The following is an 8,426-nucleotide window of genomic DNA, read 5'->3' as shown; positions in this document are numbered from 1 at the left end:
GGGGAGGACGAACACATAATTTGGAAAGGAATAGACAAGTCACGTACTAAAACTGGAAACTTTTTTTTTTAAGCAACCAAGCAGGAGATTAATTCAAAACCTGAGATATCACACAAAAAATCAATTCTCTCATTTTACAGATGGCACTGCAGAAGCTCAGAGACCACCAAGAAATTACCAAATGTCACAGAACTGTCTTATTTCAAAATGGACTAGGACTTAGCTTTCTGATATTCAGTACAGGACTGAATTTAATCAAATTTCATTAATTAAATTAAATTTAATGAATTTTTATTAATTAGATCATTATCAAATTAAATTTCTTTAGTTTTGGTTCTAGGGTTGGCTTTCTAAAATTTGTAGAACCAGTCTCAGATTACTAATTAATAAGTAGTAGTCCATCCATACCACAGCTTCTGTGGGGTGTTCTAAAGGAAATACGATGAATATTGTAGCCAAACAATCTGAAGTAAAAGCCACATTGTGTGATCTGCAAAGTTACTCTCTGTTATCTATCACCTCCCTGAAATGTAGTGGCTTAAAGCGACAACCATTTTATCCTGGTTCATGATCCTGTAGGTCATCAGTCTGGCCTAAATGGTTCTTCTGATTGTCTCTGCAGTCATCTGTGCCTTGAGCAGCACTGCTTGCTCGTTTCTCTGGTCCTTGGTGCTGGCTGTTGGCAGGGCTTCATGTCTCTGGTAGATGAGCTCTGTCTTCTTATAATGGCAGCAGCTTTCCAGGAGGGCAGGATTAGAAGCTCCTAAGTGTCTCATGTTTTCTTTCCATTTTATTTTTTTATTCAAATATAATTAACATAGGGTGTTATATTAGTTTTGGATATACAATAAAGTCATAAAGTGATTCAAAAATTCTATACATTCCTTAATGCTCATTGAAAGTGTACTTTTTTTTTTTTTTAAGTAGGCTCCACATCTAGCATGGAGCCCAATATGAGGCTTGAACTTTATCCTGAGATCAAGAACCAAGCTGAGATCAAGAGTCGAATGCTTAACTGACTGAGCCACCCCAGTGTGCCATGATAAGTGTACTCTTAATCTCCATTATCTATTTTGCCCTTCCCCCCACCCACATTCCCTCAAGTGTACTGGCATTTTTGCTTCGAAATATTCATATCACTGCCCAAAGCAGTATCAGCGTAGGGTCAAGAGGTTTGGGAAATGAATTCCACATTTGAAGTGAGGAGCTGTTCAAAATTTGTAGGTCTTTTTAATTTTTCATAATTATTTAATCTCTCCGGGATATTCGATTTTCTCATCTGTAAGATAGAAACGTCTCTGGTAAAGTTTCCAGATAATGTCATAGAGTTATGCTGACACAAAGCAGAACTCGATAAATGGTTGTTACTACCATTACATTATGTTGTTGTATTTCTGTTAAGGTGGGTAAATATTTTGAAGAAAGAAACATAAGATTATGGTTAAAAATGGATTTTTTTCTTGGTGACTTGCATGTATATATAAGTGTCAGGTTTGTGGGAAAATTTAACTAATGAAAGAGATGTCTATAAAACTTAAGCTGACAATCTGAATATTTTAAACAATCTAGGTCCAACTGTACATTAATTCTGCTCCATATCTGGCAGAGATTTTAGTAGGTCTAGAATGAGAGACCCACATTTGATAAGGAAGTTCTCCGGATCTTTTATCACTCTCTTTAACAAACTTCTTAACAGCCATGATGTCTTAAGCCTGTTTTTGAAATTTTGGAAAGCTAAATTATTTTGAATCTTTCAATAGTTTATTATCTTTGTATTATCTTATCTTGTTCTCATCATAATTTCTAGGTATAGCATTTCACTTGGTGATAGAAAATGAAACTCAAAGAAATTAAGATTGCATCTCAATGGTTTTTCTAACTGATGTGCAGTTTTTTGGTTTCTATAAAAGCCAATATCTGATCAGTCCATTGAATGCTGTCAAGATAGTAAAACTTAGCTGATTTTGAGATTGGAATCACTTTTTTCTCTTCCTTAACTGTGCCAAGATCCTTGTCTTGGTCTGTCCAGGCTGTTGTTACAAAATACCATGGACTTGTGGCTTATAAACAACAGAAATTTATTTCTCACAATTCTGGAAACTGGAAATCTGAGTTCAAGGTGCCAACATGGGTTAAGCAAGGGCCTCTTTTGGGTCCCAGACTCGTCTTGTCTCACCTGGCAGAAGGGACAGGGGGAGTTTGGGTCTCTTTCACAAGGTCACTCATCTCATTCATGAGGATTTCATCCTCGTGCCTTAATTACCACACCTTCTAACACCACCACCTTGGGGCTTAGGATTCAAACACACAAATTCTGAGGAGAAGCCAACATTCAGACATAGCAAACCTTTGTGAACCTGTGCTCTGTTGCATTTCTCTGTCTAGAATATTTGCCAGTCTTTTGCTGTGATGAACTTCCTTTCATCTGGAACAACTCCAGTGTGACTTCTCCAGTGAATTCTCCCAGCTGCCCCACCCTCCCCTCCAAGTCCCCCTTCTGCCTGAGAGGGCCTCAGGTTTACATCAGACTAATAGTAGTTCCCTCTACCTACATGTTTGTCTCCAAACAGACTGTGAATTCCTCAAGAACAGAAACTCAATTTTTATTCCCTGAATGTTTAATGGCCAGCAAAGGTCTTGGCAGGTAACAGATGTTCAATTATAACTGCCAAAAGAAAAGACCTTTTTATTTAAGTTTGCTTTACCTTCAGACTATATCAGCCCTTAAAGAAGTACTGATTCTTCAGTTAAATGCTATTATGAGTTGAACTGTGTGCCCCACAGCTACTCCTCAAATTCATAGGTTAAAGTCCGAACCCCCAGTACCTTGTTGTGAGGTAAGGTCTTTATAGAGGTCACCAAACTAAAGTGCGATCATTAGATCCTCACTCAACATGACTGGTGTCCTTACAATAAGGGGAAATTTGGAGGCAGACGAGTACACAGGGAGAACACTGTGTGAAGATGAAAACAGCCATCTATAAGCCAAAGAGGAAGGCTTGGAGCAGCTCCTTCTTTCCCTGCTCCCAGTAAGAACCAACTCTACCAACACCATGACTGTAGGCTTCTAGTCTCCAGAGTCTTCAGAACTCCAAGACAATTTTTTGTTGTTGTTTAAGCCACCCAGTCTGTGGTTCATTGTTATAACAGCATGAGGAGAGCAATGCCAATGCCTTGAAACTTGATTTGTTAATGCAAATAAAAAAATGTGGCCACTATGAAATAATAATTAAGGTCATTTATAAAATTGTTTAAGGAAAAAGTTCATGGTTCACTGTTGCTTATTATAGCTTCAAGCCCATTAAAACTGCTGCCTTCAAACCACAAGTAAACTGTAATTTGCTCTTTTTGACAGGATAAGGGTTATCGTAGTCCGAACTTCGGTTTCTTTGTAGGTTACTTAGAGGTGTAGTTGGAGCTTGGCATTCTATTAACACCTTGAGTGGGATTATGCAAATAGGAACAAACGCTAAAAGCAAATACTTGTGGAGGAAAACACATTTTAATTACCTACTTTGTACAAACATGACCTTTAGAAAGTGTATAGACATTCCTGACTCCATTCTGTAAGTTACTATTAACTAACTGGCACTGAACGCTTCAGGATTATGCAGTTTCCCTCCCCAGGAAATAATAGGTTCATTTCTCCTTTCAATAAATTCATATCCTGACCCTAACCCTCAGCCCTCCTCCAACTAAAACAACACTTGAAAAACAAACCCCATTTCCTTATCAGCTTGTGACAAGCACACTGCTTTAGAAGCTGCTCCTTTCATTCCTTAGTGGGAAGAGAGTGCATGAACAACAAATAATTTTCAGAGATACAGAAGACACATAAAAGAGGGCTGCTGTGTTGATTCCACCATTCAGACCAAGGTCAAGACTGACCCAGACCTGGCTGCCAAGAGCCCACAGACACTCCTCCTGCTGTCTGTCCGTGGCCTGAGCATCTTTGGTAAAGCAGCTATAGCTTTTATAGTCTCCTTTGCAAAATTTAGAAAAGATTCCAGATCTAATGTAGCAAATGTAGAAGCTGTAAGATTAAAACCTAAACAGAACGTATGTTTACAGTGTGGAGTGTCAAAGAATTTCTTATTAAATTAATTTTAAAAATTTTAACTTCCTAGAAAATGGTTAACTGTAAGGGTCTGTGCTTGTCTTACTAAAGACAACAGCAGGAGCATTACTGCAAATAGGTGTAGGGTATTTATTCTAATGATGGTAGGCAGATGGGAATCACCGCTTTCAATAGAAAGATAGAATTCTCCTAAAATATTTATGTTCCCAACTTTTCATAGGAGGAAATAAAGTTGATTTTGCCACAAAATAAGTTATTTTATTGACCAGGCATAATTTGAAACAATGAATTATTGGTCTAGTGTACTTAACCATTCCTCAAACATAGTAGATGCTCCTTAAATGTGTACTGATCTTAAATAGAGCAGATGATTAAATTTGTATGATTATCTCTCTAAATAACCCGATTGGTACTTATTTTGTGAATTGAGGCTCCTGCTGTATTGATAAATAAAGGATAAGCGTTGGGGGATAAGGCAGGATAAGTTGTGGGGGAGAATGGAAGCCACTAGTACTGGGCTTCTCAAAGCTGATGACATTTGCATTAAAAGTGTGCTAGATGGGGGATGCCTGGGTGGCTCAGTTGGTTAAGCAGCTTCAGCTCAGGTCATGATCTGGTGTCCTGGGATCGAGTCCCACATCGGGCTCCTTGCTCCGCAGGGAGCCTGCTTCTCCCTCTGACTCTGCCTGCCTCTCTGCCTGCCTGTGCTCGCTCTCTCTCTCTGACAAATAAATAAATAAAATCTTTAAAAAAAAAAAAGTGTGCTAGATGGAGAGTACAGGAGACCAGGGCTCTGGACATTATTCATGTACAGCAGGGGAAGATCATTGTCCAGTGTTTGTGTTCTCCTTTCTGAAAACATCATGTACCCTTTCCAGAAAGAAAAGGCACTCGAATGGGAACATGATTAGGATATGAAGACTTTTGAGTGGCCTTTGATGTCAATGAACATGTACAACAAGCAAAGATACATGGTCTTCAGTAAGAATACATGGGTGAACCTTGATTGCCTAGAGAGCTCTCTATTAGGTCCTTGGGTAACACAATAAATCCAGTATGGCCTAATGGCTTTCTAAGCTAACTTGACAGCTTTTCTGAACCATCAGCCTACAAATATAGCACTTAGTGGCTGTGGGGAACACTTCTGCATTTTACGGAAACTTTTTAAAATTTGGAACTGTATGATGCATACTGTTTCAGTTCATTGCTAAGTAACAAGTCAACCACAACTTAGTTGCATAAAATAAACCCATTTGTCATCTCAACAATACTACTGTAAGTCTGTAGTCCAATGGCTTGACTAAGGTTCTTTGCTTAGAGTTTCATAAGACTTAAATTAGGGTTGTCAGTGGGGTTGAAGTCTCCTCTGGAGGCTCTAGGGGGAAACCACTTCTAAGATTATTTGTGTTGATGGCTGAATTCAGTTCTTTGCAGTTGTAGCATTGAGGTACTCATATTCTTTCTGGCCATTGGTTGATGGTCACCTGCAGCTCCTAGAGGCTACTCTCAGTTCCTTCCACATAGCTCCTTCTGTATCAGCAGCTGAGAATCTGCCCCACATTGAACCAGTCTCAGGCTTCAAATCTCTCCTTCTCTTTTGCTACCAGCCAGAGATAACTCTCTGCTTTTAGGACCCATGTGATTACATTGGGCCCACCTGAATCACCTTTATTTGGATTAATGTATGTAACTCATCAGTAACCTTAACTGTATCTGCAAATCCCTTTGCCTCGGTCCTGTGACATAATCGTCATGGAGTATCTCATCACATTCCTGGAGACCAGGGAGGAAAACTTGGTGGTTCTTCTTAGTATTCTGCCTAACAAGTATACAAAAGAGTATATGAATATATACACATACAGTTTAAAGATCAGTAATAAAACAAACACCCATTCTCTTGGCACGCAGGCCAAAATCTGGAACGTAATTAGTACCTCAGAGGCCTGCACATGCAAAACACCTATTATGGGCTGAATCGTATCCTCTCTAAATATTTATGTTGAAGTTCTAACACCCAAAAGCTCGGAGGGTGATCATAATTGGAGACAGGACCTTTAAAGAAGTACTTAAAGTTATATGAGGTCACAAGCCTGGGCCCTAATCCAATGTGACTGGTGTCCTTAAAGAGGGAAAGACACCAGAAAAGCATACACATAAGGACACAGCAGGGAGATGGCCATCTGCAAGCTCAGGCGAGAGGTCTTAGAAGAAACCAAACCTGCCAATACCTTGACCTTGAACTTCTAGCCTTTATAGGGAGGTAGTAGGTTTCTGTTTTTAGGCTCCCCTGTTTGTGGTATATGTTATGGCAGACCTAGCAAACTAATGAAACTAATACATTCCCCCATCATATACCCGTCCCAAACTAAGAAATAGCTACTATTTGAGCTGTGGTTTCTTGCTTCTTAAAAATAGTTTTACCATCTATGTTTGAAATCTAAAACAATTACAATTTTGCGTGTGTTGTGAATTGAATGTGTGTCCCTGCTCCCTAATTCATATGTCGAAATCCTAAGCCCCAGTGTTACCACATTAGGAGGTGGGGCTTATGGGAGGTGGTTAGATCATGAGGGTGGGGCCCTTATCACTCATCAATGGGATTAGTTCCCTTGAGAAAGAGACCCTAGAGGGGTGCCTGGGTGGCTCAGTGGGTTAAGCCTCTGCCTTTGGCTAAAATTGTAATCCCAGGGTCCTGGGATCAAGCCCCGCATCAGGCTCTCTGCTCAGCAGCAAGCCTGCTTTTGCCTCTCTGCCTACTTGTGATTTCTCTCTCTCTCAAATAAAAAATAAATAAAAATTTAAAAAAAAGAGTAGTAAAAAAAAAAAAAAAAGAAAGAAGAGAGAGAGACCATGGAGAGCTCCCTAATCTTCCAACACGTGACCACAGAGTTAGAAAGGGGCCTTCAATGAGCCAGGAAGTAGGTTGTCCCCAGACACCAGATCTGTGGCACTTTGATCATGGACTTCCCAATCTCCAGAAATAATGTTTGTTGTTTAAACCCCCATCGATGGGGGTTTCTGTTGTGTTTTTTTGCTTGTTTGTTTGTTTGTTTATAGCAGCCCAAATGAACTAAGCCTGCTTTTTTAAAATTTAAATTCAAGTTAGTTAACATATAGCATATTATTAGTTTCTGAGTAGAGCTCAATGGTTCATCAGTTGCATATAACACCCAGTGCTCAGCACATCAAGGGCCTTCCTTAATGTCCATCACTCAATTTTTCCATCCCCCCATCCCCTTCCTCTCCATCAACCTTCAGTTTGTTCCCTAGAGTTAAGAGCCTCTAATGGTTTACTGCTCTCTATAAGACAGCCTGCTTTTGAACTTCAGGATGCCATGCTGAATATATTCTTCTGTGACTTGCTTCTCTTATCCAACATTTTATTCTGCAGTACATGCACTCTGATATCTGTGGCTGTAGTTTATTCAATTCAAATGACATTTAACATCCCATCATAGGAATACTAAATCAATAAATATCAAATTTGCTTATCCAGATCTCTATTGGTGCATATCTGGGTTCTTTCCAGATTTGTGCTATTATCAACATTCTTTATATAAGATTCATGTATATAGGAGTTTCTCTAGGAATTACTTGCCGGGTTTAAGGTTTGCACACCTTTGACCTTATGAGATTATGCCACACTGTATTAATGTATTAAGATACCATAGAACATTCCATCCTACATAAAACCATCTGCTGCTCCACATATTGGCCAATATCTGGTGGTGGTAACATGATGGGTTTAAAATGGTATCTTTTAATTGTTCTTTTCATTTTCATTTTTCCATATTAATGAGGTTGAATATTTTTTCACATGTTTATAAGCATCTGTGTTCTTCCTTTAGTGAAATTTCTGTTCCTTTCTTTGGTTCTTTTCCTACTTGGATACTATCTTTTCCCTATTGGTTCATAGGTATTCTTTATATATTATGGATATTGATCTCTCATTACATATATATATATATATATATATATATATGTAATATGCACATGTTATATAATATATATATTATATGTAAATATAGATTTACAGATAGCAAAGCCCATTTTACAATTTGTGGCTCAGATTTTCCTTCTTTCTAGTGTGTCAATTAGCATAAGTTTGCAGATTTAATATACTGAGTTAGGCGATATGCTTTTTTTTTCTTCTGATTAGCACATTCGGTGTCTTGTTTCAAAGAACTTTCTCCCAGACTTCACAGAAATATTTCATATTGGCTTTTATATGGTCTTCTACAGTTTTTACAGTTTTTTCTTTTGTATTTAAGACCTTAACCCAAGTAGAGCTGATTTTGTATGCAATGTGATGGAATTATACAATTTTATTTTATTTTTCTATACAGTT

This window comes from Mustela nivalis, assembly GCF_964662115.1.
Source record: "Mustela nivalis genome assembly, chromosome: 4".
In the NCBI taxonomy this organism is placed as follows: Eukaryota; Metazoa; Chordata; class Mammalia; order Carnivora; family Mustelidae; genus Mustela; species Mustela nivalis.
This window is presented reverse-complemented; position numbering follows the sequence as displayed.